The following is a 15,292-nucleotide window of genomic DNA, read 5'->3' on the forward strand; positions in this document are numbered from 1 at the left end:
AATTATGTAATTAAAAATACACCATCTAAGAATCGAACTGGGGTCTGTACTGTGACAGTTTACTATTCTACCTCTAGACCATTGATGCATTTTGTTTTAAGATTAGCTTTTATTTGATTTATACTCTTTAATTGTATTCTTGCATGAAACTAACCAACCAAAGTTGGTCGGTTTTATTAAAAAATAAAATTACCGACCAAAGTTGGTCGGTTATTTAAAATGACCGACCGAATTAACCGACCAATTTCGGTCGGTTTTTTTAATATTAATTTTAATTTATTTTAAATGAAAAATCGACAAAAGTTGGTCAGTTTCTTGAAAAATAAATTTTGCGGGACTCTAAAATAGTTTTCCGCATTTTGCGCCAAAAAAAACCGACCAATGTTGGCCAGTTTCGTAAAAAAAAATAAAAAAATTAAATATTTGGAAAAACCGACCAACTTTGGTCCGTTTTTTGGCCTTTTTTTTGACCGACCAAAGTTGTATGGTCGACCTTAGTTGGTTTTTACCGAATTTCTAGTATTGAAAGCATATACTAATACACAAAATCTGTATATAAGAGATAAACATCAAGTAACATTTATTCGGATGTTTCTACATGAGTCTAGAATATTTATGCAGGATAAAGACTCAAGCTTTATATCAACCTAACATTCTCCAAGTAGCTAACAGCCTGCTAACAAGTCTCATATATGTGTAAAATGCATCAAATAGCATATGCAGATGATATATATGATATAGCATGTAAAAATGCATGAATATACATAAAGGATTCTCTTAAATTAAAATAAGGCTTTCACTTTTATGCTTGAATTAATAAACCAGTATCACTCTAATCAGGAACCTGTAATTTTCAAAACTTGCGCGTATGCCACCAAAAGAGAAACATGAGAGTTTCCAAACTCTCATGTGACCAGCATTTTAAACTCTCATCTAAAGGAATCCATCATTGTCCATATGCAAAATAGGAACGTGACCAGCACGCACAACAAGAACATTGTATGAGGTGCCCAAACTGATACTTCAACAGGAACATATGAAGATATGCACAAATTGATACCTTAAAATGGGAACGTGGATTCATACGCCCAAACTGATATCTCAAAACAGGAATGTGAATCCACACGTTCAATAACTCAATGACTCACAATAGTTTCAAATAGGTAATGAGAACAAGTGTGTGTATAGATATATATATATATATACTAACAAGGTGCATATAAGAAACAATATATGACTATGTAGTTCTACCATATAAAATAAGTATAAAAAATTCATAATATTATACTACCATATGAAGGATGCTTATAACTATTCTAGCATGAATAAGAGGCTCAAGTAGTCATAAAATAAAAATAACATGAAACAGGTAAAAACATATAATAAAATAAGGTATAATTAACCCTAAGATTCTAGTCCGAGCATGAGAAACACATGGTTCCCGCATATACACTCGTTATCTCGAATATACATCATTCCAAAACACGTAACATGTAGCACATAAGTCTATTTTAGAAAATATTTCCTCAGGTCGAGGTTAGTTAGTATACTTACCTCTTTCCTAGCTAACCTTATTTTTAAAATTTTGCCTTCTCTATGGTCTTTAAACGCCCGAAATCTAGCAAAAATATACTCAACAAGGTCTAATAATGCTATAGTAATCAACCCCATATGAAAGAGATTTAATCTTTATCAAATCTCAACAGTCAACAAAAAGCCAACCTAACCGCACATGGTCAAAACTCGTGACCCAGATCAATTCTGGTAACCTATATCTACCCGAGTCCAGATATGTAATTTGTTTTTAAATCTCAATCAAAATACTGTTTGAAACCTCAAAATTCACTTTCTTAATTTTTGGTTCAAAAATTCTTTTCTCTCTTTGAAATTCTTGATTCTAAGGCACAATCGAAGATAGATTTTCATTCAATAGTCATAGATTTAAGTTAGAATTGCTTATCCTAATGTAGCTGATGAAACCCCCTTAAAAATTACCTAAATTCGAGCTCCCTAGCTCCCAAAATGGTAAAACAAATTCTAAGTATGAAATGAGACTATCTGTACAATTCTTGACAAGTAGCTGTTGTTACAATTTTCTTTATATGGCAGAATCACCCCGGTAAGACCAAATACCCTATGTTGACTTGTCCAAGAACTCAAGATACATACAGAAATATCACAACAAAAAATAAAGGTACAAATCAAACTTAAGAACTTTAAGAAACCTTCGAGTTCTAACTTTCTCATAATAGTGCTGATTCACACCTGATCCCTTCATGGTGCTAAATTGAACATATGTACAAGTCTAAATTCATCGTATAAACGTATATAAGCCTTCAAATCATGAATCTAAACCCGTTTACTCAAAATATTAACTTCGACAAACTCTAGGCATTTTAAGCTTTTAAGTCAAGTTCAATGTTCCAAAATGCCCCCGAACCTCTCAGGACCCGTGCCATCCATACCTGCAAGTGATAAATTACCAAATGAGCCAACAAGAAGCCCACATAAGGAAACATGATACTAAAACTTAAAATATCACGATCCAAAACTCCACCAAGACTTGATTGTCTAATCCAAATCTGCTAGATAAGTCAACTACTATTAAATATTATTCAACCCGAAGATTATCAATAAATACCGAAATAGGAATACAGTCAAGAACCAAAATCCAACTAACTTTGATGGTACCTAACCCAACCCGCTAGGTAAGCCAATTAATAGTAAACACAATTCAATTGATATTACTAGGAAATAGATGATGAAATAACTACATTCCTATACAATAACCCAAGACTGGTAATACAAGGCATGAGCTTCTAAAACTTAGATTTATAATGTTGGTATGAAATAAATACAACATCTATTTATAAAGTATGTAACAAATTACAAATCTAATACTACCAATGACAAGTGATAGCTATATCCGGTAAGCGAGTACGTCTTCAATGCCCGCTCCCTCCATACACAGCAGCATCAGCTCCAAGATCTGCACGCAAGGTGCATAAGTGTAGTATGAGTACAACCGGTCCTATGTATTCAATAAATATCATAACTAATCTTAGCGAGGTAATAGAAGCAAGAATTAAAAATGATACTCACCAATCACCTATATAGTTCATAATTTCCAACAAGTACAGAACAATAATATAAACGAATCATAAAATTTAAGATAAAATCACCTTGGAACACAAAATATCTTAATATACTCTACTCAGTCAACAATCTAGCATATAGGAAAATATGCAAATAATTCAGATAAACCGCTAAGGAATATTTCAAAAAAAGAAGAAATGCAATAATCAAATATCAACCTATTGTGGCGCACAACCCGATCCAAATAGAAATCACCTCACGGCCCTTAAGCCCACATTAGAATCTCAGTAATCAAACCAAACCAATAACTAACTCTCCTAGAGCTCCCATAAACCAGAAACCTGTCGATTTCTCACAATCCACGTGTACACCATCAAGAGAGAAACATGATAGGATGACCCTAAGGGGATGGATCCGTATCCACACATTGTACGGATAACTCACATGCCAATAATATATATATATATATCTGGATCCACACGGACAACTCATGTGCTAATAATATAACAACCTTATGGACAACTCATGTGCTAATGATCACAATCCGCTCGGTGTGGTCATAGGCTCAATATCATAATCTATCCAGCATGGTCGGATGTACAATATCACAATCCGCCTGGCGTGGTCACAGGTAAAATATTACAATCCGCCCTGTGTGATCACAAGCACAATATCATAATCCATCCGGCGTGGTCATAGACATAATATCACTATCCACCCAGCATGGTCACAGGCTACCCGTCCAAACCATATCACACATAAAGCAGATATGCAAGAATACATGTACATAATCAAAGAACATCAAATTTCATAATCATAGATTGGTATAAGTGACATGCTAAGGTGTATGCATGTGCAAATGTGATATCATAGCTGAAAATTGGTGAATACATCACAAAATAGTAGCTATCATGGTAAATCAGGAGATTAACCTCTATGCAACCTCAAATATGGCTCAAATATCTCATAACATGGGCTACAAATAAGAGATACATCACATTAGGATGCTTATCAGTCAATTCAAGGCATGTCATAGCCTAAGCAGCACACCGAGCATGGATAAATACCCTAGTGCTCACACCTGGGCTCAACCCCCACACATATGCACACCAATAGCATGTAGCTACCACTAATAACTCAACCAACTAGTGTTTCAACCAAGTTTAGATATGATACTTACCTCAAGCAAGCCAAATCGAATGTCGCGCGAGCCAAACAATACTCTAAAAATGGCATCCGCGCGAATCGACCTCCGAACGGCTCGAAACTAGCCAAAATCTACTCAAAATCATCAAATAATGCCAAGGAAAACAAATCCAAACGAAAAAGGTCAAATATTTAATCAAATACTCAAAGTCAACAAAAAGTTAATTTGATCCCGCATCTCAGAACCCGACAAAACTCATAAATTTTGACAACCCATTCAACTATGAGCCCAACCATACTAATTTTACACAAATTTGACTCCGAATTGATGTTCAAAACTCAATAATTCACTTTAGCAAAGTTTAAACCAAAACCCCCAATTTCTTCTATTCAAATCCTTAATTTAGGTGTAATAATCCATGAAAAAATAAAATATATAATCAAAACATAGATAAAATTATTTACCCTCATGATTTAGGTGTTTATCTACTCAAAAACAGCCTTACTTTGTGCTTTAAGAACTCAAAAAGTGAAGAAAATGAACTCAAAATCCCGAAATTTGATGTTTTAATGCACTGCTAGTGGTCCTTCTTCATGATCGGGGTCACCAATCGCGCGATCGCGATTCCAAAAATATCCAGCACGATTTTTTATACCCTTTCGCGATCGCGGCCATGTCCCCGTGATTGCGTTGAACAAATTCCATTAACCCTTCCCAACTCTTCCCAGATAGCTTGTACTATTACTGTCATAACCTATTTTACAAAAATCCAAATGACAAACGGTTTGCTTTTTTGAAAACTAGACACAAAGAGCTACAACTTTTATTTTTGGATCACCTCATAAATCCTTATGTATTGCAGGATAAAGCTCCTAAATCCATCTTAGTGAAAGTAGAAATTTCTTCTACGCGAACGTGAAGCTTCCTCTGGGAACGCGATTCTTAGGTCCAATTCTCCATTTTCTCTTTGCGATCACGTCCTAGAGCTCTGTGATCGCGTTATATACCTCTATAGCGAAAAACCAGCAGTTGAAAAGGGCCTAATAATGGTTTGAAACCACCCTGAAACTCACTAAAACCCCTCGGGACCCTGTCCGAACATACCAACAAGTCCCAAAACATAACCTAGACCGACTCGAGGCCTCAAACCACATATAATAACATCAAAGCTATGAGTCGCACCTCAAATAAAACTTGTTGAACATTTAAATTTTCATCTTCCAAAATTCGTGTCGAACCATATCAAATCAACTCAGACTGGCCTAGAACTTTGTGCACAAGTTTCAAGTGACATAACGAGCCTATTTCAACTTACGGAACAATAATCAGAATCTGATATCATCAAAGTCAACTTCCGATCAAACCTATGAACTTTCTAAATCCTTAAATTGCTAACTTTTGCCAATTAGCGTTAAAACCTTCTAGAAACATCCAAATGTAAATTTTGGCATACGCTCAAGTCCCAAATAACCATGCAGACCTAACAGAATGATTAAAACTCCGATCCGGGGTTAAATACACAAAAGTCAAACTTTGTCAACTCTTTCAACTTAAAGCTTCTAAGTTGAGAGTCATTCTTCCAAATCAATCATGAATGACCCGAAAACCAATACCAACGATACAAACATGTCATACTGCATCATATGAAGCTACTTTAGACCTCGAACCATCGAACAAAATGCAAATGCTCAAAATGAACGATCGGGTCATTACATTCTCCCCCACTTAAACATGCGTTCCTCCTCGAATGTGCCAAGAGTAGGTGCACAGCCATCAAATCACTGTATGAACTCACCATGAATATACTCATGGGTGATCCCTCGTCATCTCAATCTATATAAGTCTGTTATCACAACATAACTGAAGATTCTTCATTCACCCTTACTCCATAAATCATGGAACCCAATTCCTAGCATCCGGAATCCATCACAAGACCTGATTCTCACATCCATACGTTGTATAAGTCCGAACGGACTTGTATCAAATCCATAACCATAACCCAAGATGTAATCACATGAAATACCACATAACTCAGATACTCATAGCAATAGCTTCTGACCACAATAGCTGCTCCATAACAAATCCAGTGCAGGTAACATCTCATATCAAATAAAACCTTGTTCTAACTCTTGGTACACTACCAATGATGAAAAAAAAACACAGACACTCAAAACCACCCATCATATCAACAAGTCCTGGAGCTCCCATACTTAACCAGAACCGTAGCCCAAATTCTATGTTAACTTTCAATATTATTCTTCCAAACATACCGTAATCAAATCAAATAGCACTCAATCAAGGTCAAATGAGCTCATCTCATCAAATACATGCTGCTCTATTGACATGCCACACCAATACTATCTAGAGCCACAAATCATGGAATCCGTGCGCTAATAAGAAACAACTCAAATGTACACAAAATGAAAAGTGAAACAAATTAGAGAACTGTCACGCAAGCTCATCAGGTACCACAACAAGCGTAATTCTATGAACCCATCACACATAGTAGAACCAAGTCACACGAATCTAACACGAAGGATCATATCCCAACATGACTCCGCCAGAGTGCGTGACTCAATCCAAATACCGGTCCACATGCAATACCTCGAGCCATAATGCTCAGAATCAAAAACCATAGGTAAATCAATAACAAACGCACAAAGTGTGTGACCATAACCATAGAGAAATGGATAACACAATATACTTAAAACGGGAAAGATTATAACCAAGGCATAATCAACCATTCACACACCTAAGAACCATCTTGTTCGAATTTCGCCACAAGGCCTAAATAGAAATGCATCTTGTGAGCAAATACCCAACAGATCACAACCCACTATTGAATAGTAGAGTAACACATAGAACCTATCAGAACATGAACAAGCTCACTCTAACCGAATAACACACCCCTCAACCATAGTAGTGTTGAGTAAACAAATCTGACCTAAAGTAGACTACATATCTTTAATAGACCTACCTGTAACCTCCATCAATTTCGATCTTCCCAAAATAGATAGATAACCTTCCCAAAGATCCGCTAAAACCTATCCATAACATATACCATTAGTTGTCTAACTCTTGCTATATATTTATAGTCCGCAACTAAGGAATAGTCCCCCTTTTAGACGCCCAATCTATAAATCATGATAATACTGAAATCACCATATTCGATCCCAACTCCAATACTCGAATGACTAACACCTCCCTCATACACATTCATCTCAAGAGAAATATTTCTATAATTTTTTCGTGCCAGATAGCAAAATATGAACATCAACAAATGATCAACCAGGTGAGTACTACAACACCTATAAAGCATCCGTAAGTCAAAACACAAGGCACCTTCTGAAATGCTCACTCTTCTCAGGTGATACTAGATAGTGCCAGCATTCTTCTATATATCAAAAATCGTCCATACTATCAAGAAATCATGACCTTCTCTTTGAAACTGAACCGTAACCTTGTACATAAAATTCTCAATTCCACATGTCGCACTGTATCTATCATGCCATTATATGAAAACACAAGAATCTCATTGTCAACTTTGAGTCACAAGCAGAATACACACTCAATCAGCCGGAAACCTTCCACTTGATCCAATCCTGGAGAAAATCTAAACATTCAACCAACTCCCCATGCATGTAGAAAATATTCATCTCAAGTCGTGACATAAATCATCGAGAACTCTTCGATACCCATTTGCACATAACCAAGCCATCATAACTGTATCTCTCTAATCAACCAAATCACGCAGGTCACCAAACCCAAATGTATCGCCACAAAACACCGGTACCACATCATAAGAACCAAAAGAACTGATCATACCATTATCATACTGATCCAACCTACTACTGAGACGTTCTTTTTCTCCGAGTTCCTTCCAAATTACCATTAAGTTAATACTTCTCCCTGCCAGTAGACTATGATCGTTAATTCAACGCTTACCACAAGAGATCCTAATATGAAACCACTCCGCCCTAAAGCCCATAAGCCATTGTATTATCTCTTAAGTACCCCAAGGTACCACAACTGAGATACCCACTATGAGGAGACCTTCTGTGAATCTGAAGTTGTTTTCTTAACCTCTATGATACTGAAATGTAAAACTCGATAAAGAAATACCGCAAGTCCCAACACCATCCAATGCAATTCTAGGATTTTTTCCATTTACAAATCTAAGGAATATTTTAAATAAAGAAGAAAAGCGATAATCAAATATCAACCTATTGCGGTGTGCAACCTGATCCAAATAGAAATCACCTCACGGCTTTCAGGCCCATATCAGAATCTCAGTAATCAAACCGAACCAGTAACCAGCTCTCATAGAGCTCCCATAAACAAGAAACCCATCGATTTCTCACAGTCCGCATGTACACCATCATGAGAAAACATGAGAGGATGACCTTAGGGGGATGATTCATATCCACACGCTGCACGGACAACTCACGTGCCAATAATATCAATATCTGGATCTGCACAGACAACTCACGTGCTAATATTATAACAACCGCACGGACAACTCACGTGATGTACGAACAAAACACGTGCTAATGATCACCATCCTCCCGGCGTGGTCAAAAGCTCAATATCATAATTTTCCCGGTATGGTCACAGGCACAATATCACATTCCGCCCAACGTAATCACATGTAAAATATCACAATCCGCTCGGCATGGTAACATGCACAATATCACAATCCGCCCGGCATGGTCACAAGCACAATATCACAATCCGCCCAGCGTGGTCACATGTTACCAGTTTAAACCATATCACACATAAAGAAAATATGCAGGAATACATGTATATGATCAAAGAACATCAAATTTCATAATCTTGGACTGGTATAATTGACATGCTAAGGTGTCTGCATGTGCAAGTGTGATATCATAGCACAAAAATGGCGAATACATCACAAAATAGTAGCTATCATGCTAAATCAGGAGATTAAACTCTATACAACCTCAAACATAGCTCAAATAGCTCATAACATGGGGTATAAATAAGAGATACATCACATTAGGATTCTTATCAATCAATTCAAGTCATGCCATAGCCTAACCACTACCCCGAGCATAAATAAATACCCTAGTACTCACACCTGGGCTCAACCCCAACACATATGCGTACCTATCGCATGTAGCTATCACTAATAACTCAGCTAACTAGTACCTAAATCAAGTTTAGATAGGATACTTACCTCAAGCAAGCCAAATCTAATACCGAGCAAGCCAAACAATACTCTAGAAATGCCATCTCGCGCGAATCGACTTTAGAATGGCTCGAAACTAGCCAAAAGATACTCAGAACCATAAAATAATGCCAAGGAAAATAAATCCAAACGAAAAAGGTTAAATTTTTAATCAAATTCTCAAAGTCAACCAAAAATTCCTCGGAACTCGAAAAAACTCACAAATTTCGACAACACATTCAGCTACGAGTCCAACCATACTAATATCACCGAAATCCGACTCCAAATCGATGTTCAAAACTCAATAATTCACATTAGGTAAATTTAGACAAAAATCCCCAATTTATTCTCTTCAAATCCTTAATTTATGTGTAATAATCCATGAAAAAATAAAATATATAATCAAAATAAAGATAAAATTAGTTACCCTCATGATTTGAGTGTTTATCTACTCCAAAATAGCATTATTTGTGCTATAAGAACTCAAAAAGTGAAGAAAATGAACTCAAAATCCTGAAATTTGATGTTTTAATACACTGTCAGTGGTCCTTTTTCGCGATCGCGGTCATCAATCTCGCGGTCGCGATTCCAAAAATCTCCAGCACATTTTTTTACCCTTCACGATCACGGCCATGTCCCCGCGATCGCGATGAACACATTGCATTAACCCTTCCAAACTCTTCCCAGATAGCTTATAGTATAATGGCCATGAATTTAATCCAAATAACAAACGATTTGCTTTATCTGAAAGCTAGAAACAAAGAGCTAAAACTTTTATTTTTGGATCACCTCAAAATTCCTTATATATTGCAAGATATAAGCTCCCGAAGTCAGCTTAGTGCCATCAGAAATTTCTTCTATGCAAACGCGAAGCTTTCTCTGCGAACGTGATTCTCAGGTCCTATTTTCAATTTTCTCTTTTTGATCGCGATATACATCTCTGAAGCGAAAAACCAGCAGTTGAAAAAGGCTTAATAATGGTCCAAAACCACCCCGAAACTCACCCGAACCCTTTGGTACCCCGGCCAAACATACCAACAAGTCCCAAAACATAACATAAACCTACTCGAGGCCTCAAATCACAACAAATAACATCAAAATCACCAGTCGCACCACAAATCAAACATGAACTTTAGAATTTTCAACTTAAAAAATTCGTACCGAACCATATTAAATCAACTCAGAATGACCTCAAATCACAAAAGTTTCAAATGACATGACGAGCCTATTTCAAATCCCATAATAATAATCCGAATCTAATATTATCAAAGTCAACTCCCGGTCAAACCTATGAATTTTCTGAACCTTCAAATTGCCAACTTTTGCCAATTAGCGCCAAAACCTTCTAGAAACATCCAAATGCAAATTCGGGCATACGCTCAAGACCTAAATCACCATGCGGAGCTAACAGAACCATCAAAACTTCGATTCGGGGTTAAATACACAAAGTCAAACTTAGTCAACTCTTTTAACTTTAAGCTTCTAACGTGAGAATCATTTTTCCAAATCAATCCAGAATCATCCAAAAACCAATATTGACGATACGCACAAGTCATAATACATCATATGAAGCTACTCATGACCTCAAACTATCGAACAAATTGCAAATGCTCAAAACGACCAGTCGGATGGTTACATTCTCCCCGACTTAAACACACGTTTGTCTTCAAATGTGCCAAGAGTCGTTACAAGGACATCAAATCACTATATAAACTCAGCATGCACATACTCATGGGTGATCCCACGTCACCCTAATCCATATAAGTCTGTTATCACAACACAACTGAAGATTCTTCATTCACCCTTAGTCCATAAATCATGAAACCCAATTTCTAGCATCCGAAATCCATTACAAGACCCGATTCTCACATCCATAAACTGTATAAGTCTGGACAAACTTGTATCAAAGCCATAACCATATCCCAAGATGCAATCACATGATATACCATATAACTCAGATACTCCTAGCAATAACTTCTGACCACAATAGCTGCTCAATACCTAATCCAGTGCCAATAACAAACCTCATATCAAATAAAACCCTATTCTAACTCTTCGTACACTACCAATGATGAAAGAAATACACAGACACTCAAAACCACCCATCAGATCAATAAGTCATGGAGCTCTCTTACCTAACCAGAACTATAACCCAAATTCTAAGTTGACTTCTGATATTGTTCTTCCAAACATACCATAATCAAATCGGATAGCACTTAATCCAGGTCAAATGACCTCATCTCATCAAATACAAACTGCTCTACTGATATGCCACAACAATACTATTTAGAACCACAAATCGTGCAGTTCGTTCACCAATAAAAAATAACTCAAATGTACACAAAAACGGAAAGTGAAACAAATGAGAGATCTATCTCGCAAGCTCAACAAGTACCACAACAACACAATGCTATAAACCTAGCACACATAGTAGAACCAAGTCACATGAATCTAACGCGAAGGATCATATCCCAACATGACTCCACCGGAGTGCGTAACCCAATCCAAATACCGATGCACATGAAATACCTCGAGCCATAATGCTTAGAATCAACAACCATATGCAAATCAATTACAAACTCCCAAAGTGTGAGATCATATCCATGGAGAAACCATTCACACACCCAAGAACCATCTTGTTCGAATTTTGCCACAAGGCCAAAATAGAAATGCATTTTGTGAGCAAACACCCAACAAATCACAATCCACTATTGCATAGTAGAATAACACATAGAACCTATCAGAACACGAACAAGCTCACTGTAACTGAATGACACACCCCTCAAAAATAGCAGTGTTGAGTAAATAAATCTGTCTCGATGTAGACTACATATCCTTAATAGGCCTACCTGTGGCCTCCAATCAATTCCGATCTTCCCGAAATAGATATATAACCTTCCCAAAGATCCGTTGAAACCTATCCATAGCTTATAGCATTAGTTGTCTAACTTCTGGTTATATCTTTATAGTCCACAACTATGGAATAGTCTCCCTTTGAGACTTCTAGTATCTAAATCACAATAATACAGAAATCACCATATCCGATCCCAAATCCATCACTTGAATGACTAACACCTCCCTCATGTGCACTCTTCTTAGCTAAAACCAGATAGTGCTAGCATTCTTCTAAACATAAAAAACCGTCCATAATGTCAGTAACTCATGACCTTCCCTTTGAAACTAAACCGTAACCTACATAAAATTCTCAATTCCACATATCGCACTGCATTTATCATGCCATCATAAGAAAACATAAGAATCTTATTATCAACTTTGAATCATAAGCAGAATACATACTCAATCAGCCGGAAACCTTCCACTTGATCACATCTAGTAGAAAATCGCAACGTGCAACAAACTCCTCATGCATATAGAAAAGATCCATCTCAAGTCGTAACAGAAATCATCGAGAAATCTTCAAAACCCATTTGCACATAACCAATCCATCAAAACTGAATCTCTCTAAATCAACCAAATTAAGCAGGTCACCAAACCCAAGAGTATTGCCACAAAACATCGGTACCACATCATAAGAATCAAAAGAACTAATCATACCATTGTCATACTGATCCAAACTACTACCAAGCCGCTCTATTTCTCTAAGTTCCTTCCAAATTACCTTTAAGTTAATACATTTCCCTGCGAGTAGACTACAACCGTTAACCCAATGCTTTCCACAAGAGATCCTCGCATGAAACCACATTGCCCTAAAGCCCATAAGCCGTTGTAATCCCTATTAAGCACCCCAAGGTATCACAACCAAGATAACCTGAATCATTCCAAGATTTCTCAATATCCATAGAGTGTAATACATCATGCATCTCGAAATTTTCTCGCTCAAGTCACCCTCAAAACCAGTTGTTGATACCCAATCTATCCCTGTATATTTTTCATATATACAAATTACTTTCAAAATAACATATGTACACATATATAAGCATTCCCAAGTGTTTTAGCATTTTTTCCAATTTTTAAATATTTTTTAAAATCAATTTATTGCTCATTTCAGTAGTATAAAAACCAATAATTATTCCCAAAATTATCATTTTGGTGGATAATTTATTTTATTTCCCATAATTATACCAAAACATAGTTAATATAATTTTTATATAGTTTTACAAATTTATTTGTTATTTTTAAAGCTAAATTGCATATAATTGCAATTTTAGCCTACTTTAAGATTTAATAGCATTTTTATAATTATAAAATTGGTTCCAACATTTTTAAATCAATATTTATATATTATTAACTGATACAGTACTCTTAATTTACTTTCAAAATTATTTTACTATTTTTCATAAAATAAAAATGGAAAAGCTGGCTATTTAAAATCTGGCCCATTTTTATTTCAGTCATAGCCAAATTGACCCCCCTAATTGACCCAATTTTGAAACCCAATTGGGCGGCCCAATTCTTGTCTAAACCGACCCCGACCTAACCAATTAACCCGCCTGGCCTTTTCTTTCAATCCAGGCCGTTGATCATTTAGATCAACGACCACGATCACTCCTTACCTTTTTTAATTCACTAACCCTACCCTAATACCCTCAATTACATCTCTCATCCGCCTTTGAATACTCTCCCTCTCTCAAACTCTCTCGAAGGTTCCTGAAACCCTAGCCTCTCTCACCCCCCTTCAACCGCAATCTCACCGGAACCCATGGCTTCTCAGGCCATGAATGGCCTGTACTCACCCTCCTCCACCATTAAACCCTGGGTGTTCGAAGTTTCGAGGTCCGACCACGATGGTGTCCTCTCAGATCTCTACAGATCCAAGGTTCTATGGCCTTTCCGGCCTAGCTCCGGCATATTCAAACATCAGAAGCCTATTTCTGACCTCTCTGACTCAAGATCGGACCTTCTTCCAAGCCTTTCTCAGTTCTAGGGTTTCTCTGAAACCGTAAGCTATTAGAGGTTTTTCTCTGGTTGTTTTCTTATATCTATGCTATGTTTGTGCTCTACTTGAGTTCTTAAACGTTTTCCACAATTTTCTTTCAAAAATTACTTCTCTTCGATTTAGGGTCTCTGAAAAGGTTTTTTAAAATGTTTTTTGACTCCTCTTCTTCTTCTCTTTGTGTGAATCTGTCTATGCTATGTTTTTATGTTCTCTTTTCTACCTCACATGTCCTTCTCCTGTGTTCTTATGTTTGCCTTATTTTGCATGTCCTTCTATTGTGCTCCGTTCTTTCTTCTATCGGTTTCTATATCATGCTTTCACATGTTTATCTTATGTGTTCGTTTACCCCTATGTTCCTTTACTGTATTTTCTACTAAGCTTTTAGGTCTTTAATTGCCTTCTTCTAGATTTTGTTTGAGTTCTTTGTTAAACATGTTTCCTCTATTGTTCTCTTAAGTGCTATACTATCTCGTTTCTCTTCTGAAACTTGTTTAAGTTCCAAGCTTTCTTAAAACGTGTTCTTTATGCTTCAAATCAGTTCTTCATTCTATTTGGCTTGAACCTGCTATTTTATCTGTTTGTTTTTACATGAATCCCTGAAAGAGACCTCTGAGCCTGTTTCAATTATTTGTCTTCTCTTCTCTGTATCTAACTCGAGTTGAAAACCCTGAGATTTTGGGGTTTTTTTTGGCGAGTTTGATCTTGTGTTTTGGACTAGGGTTCTATTTGGGACCCTGGACACTCTCAAACTCATTCTGAGTCTATGTACTGGATTTGAGCCTCTTTGTTATGACCCAGAACTCTTCTATACTAGGCTCTTTCGCATGATAGTGCTTTCTTGTTCGATATGTCTGTATGCTTTATATATGAGGAATTTTGCCTTCAAAAGGTTTTGTCAACTTGTGATTAATTCAGAATCCCTCTTACTAAGGTTTAATTGATTGTTACCGATTTTCCTTAAGTA

Source organism: Nicotiana tabacum, chromosome 10 (genome assembly GCF_000715075.1).
Source record: "Nicotiana tabacum cultivar K326 chromosome 10, ASM71507v2, whole genome shotgun sequence".
NCBI classification, from domain to species: Eukaryota; Viridiplantae; Streptophyta; class Magnoliopsida; order Solanales; family Solanaceae; genus Nicotiana; species Nicotiana tabacum.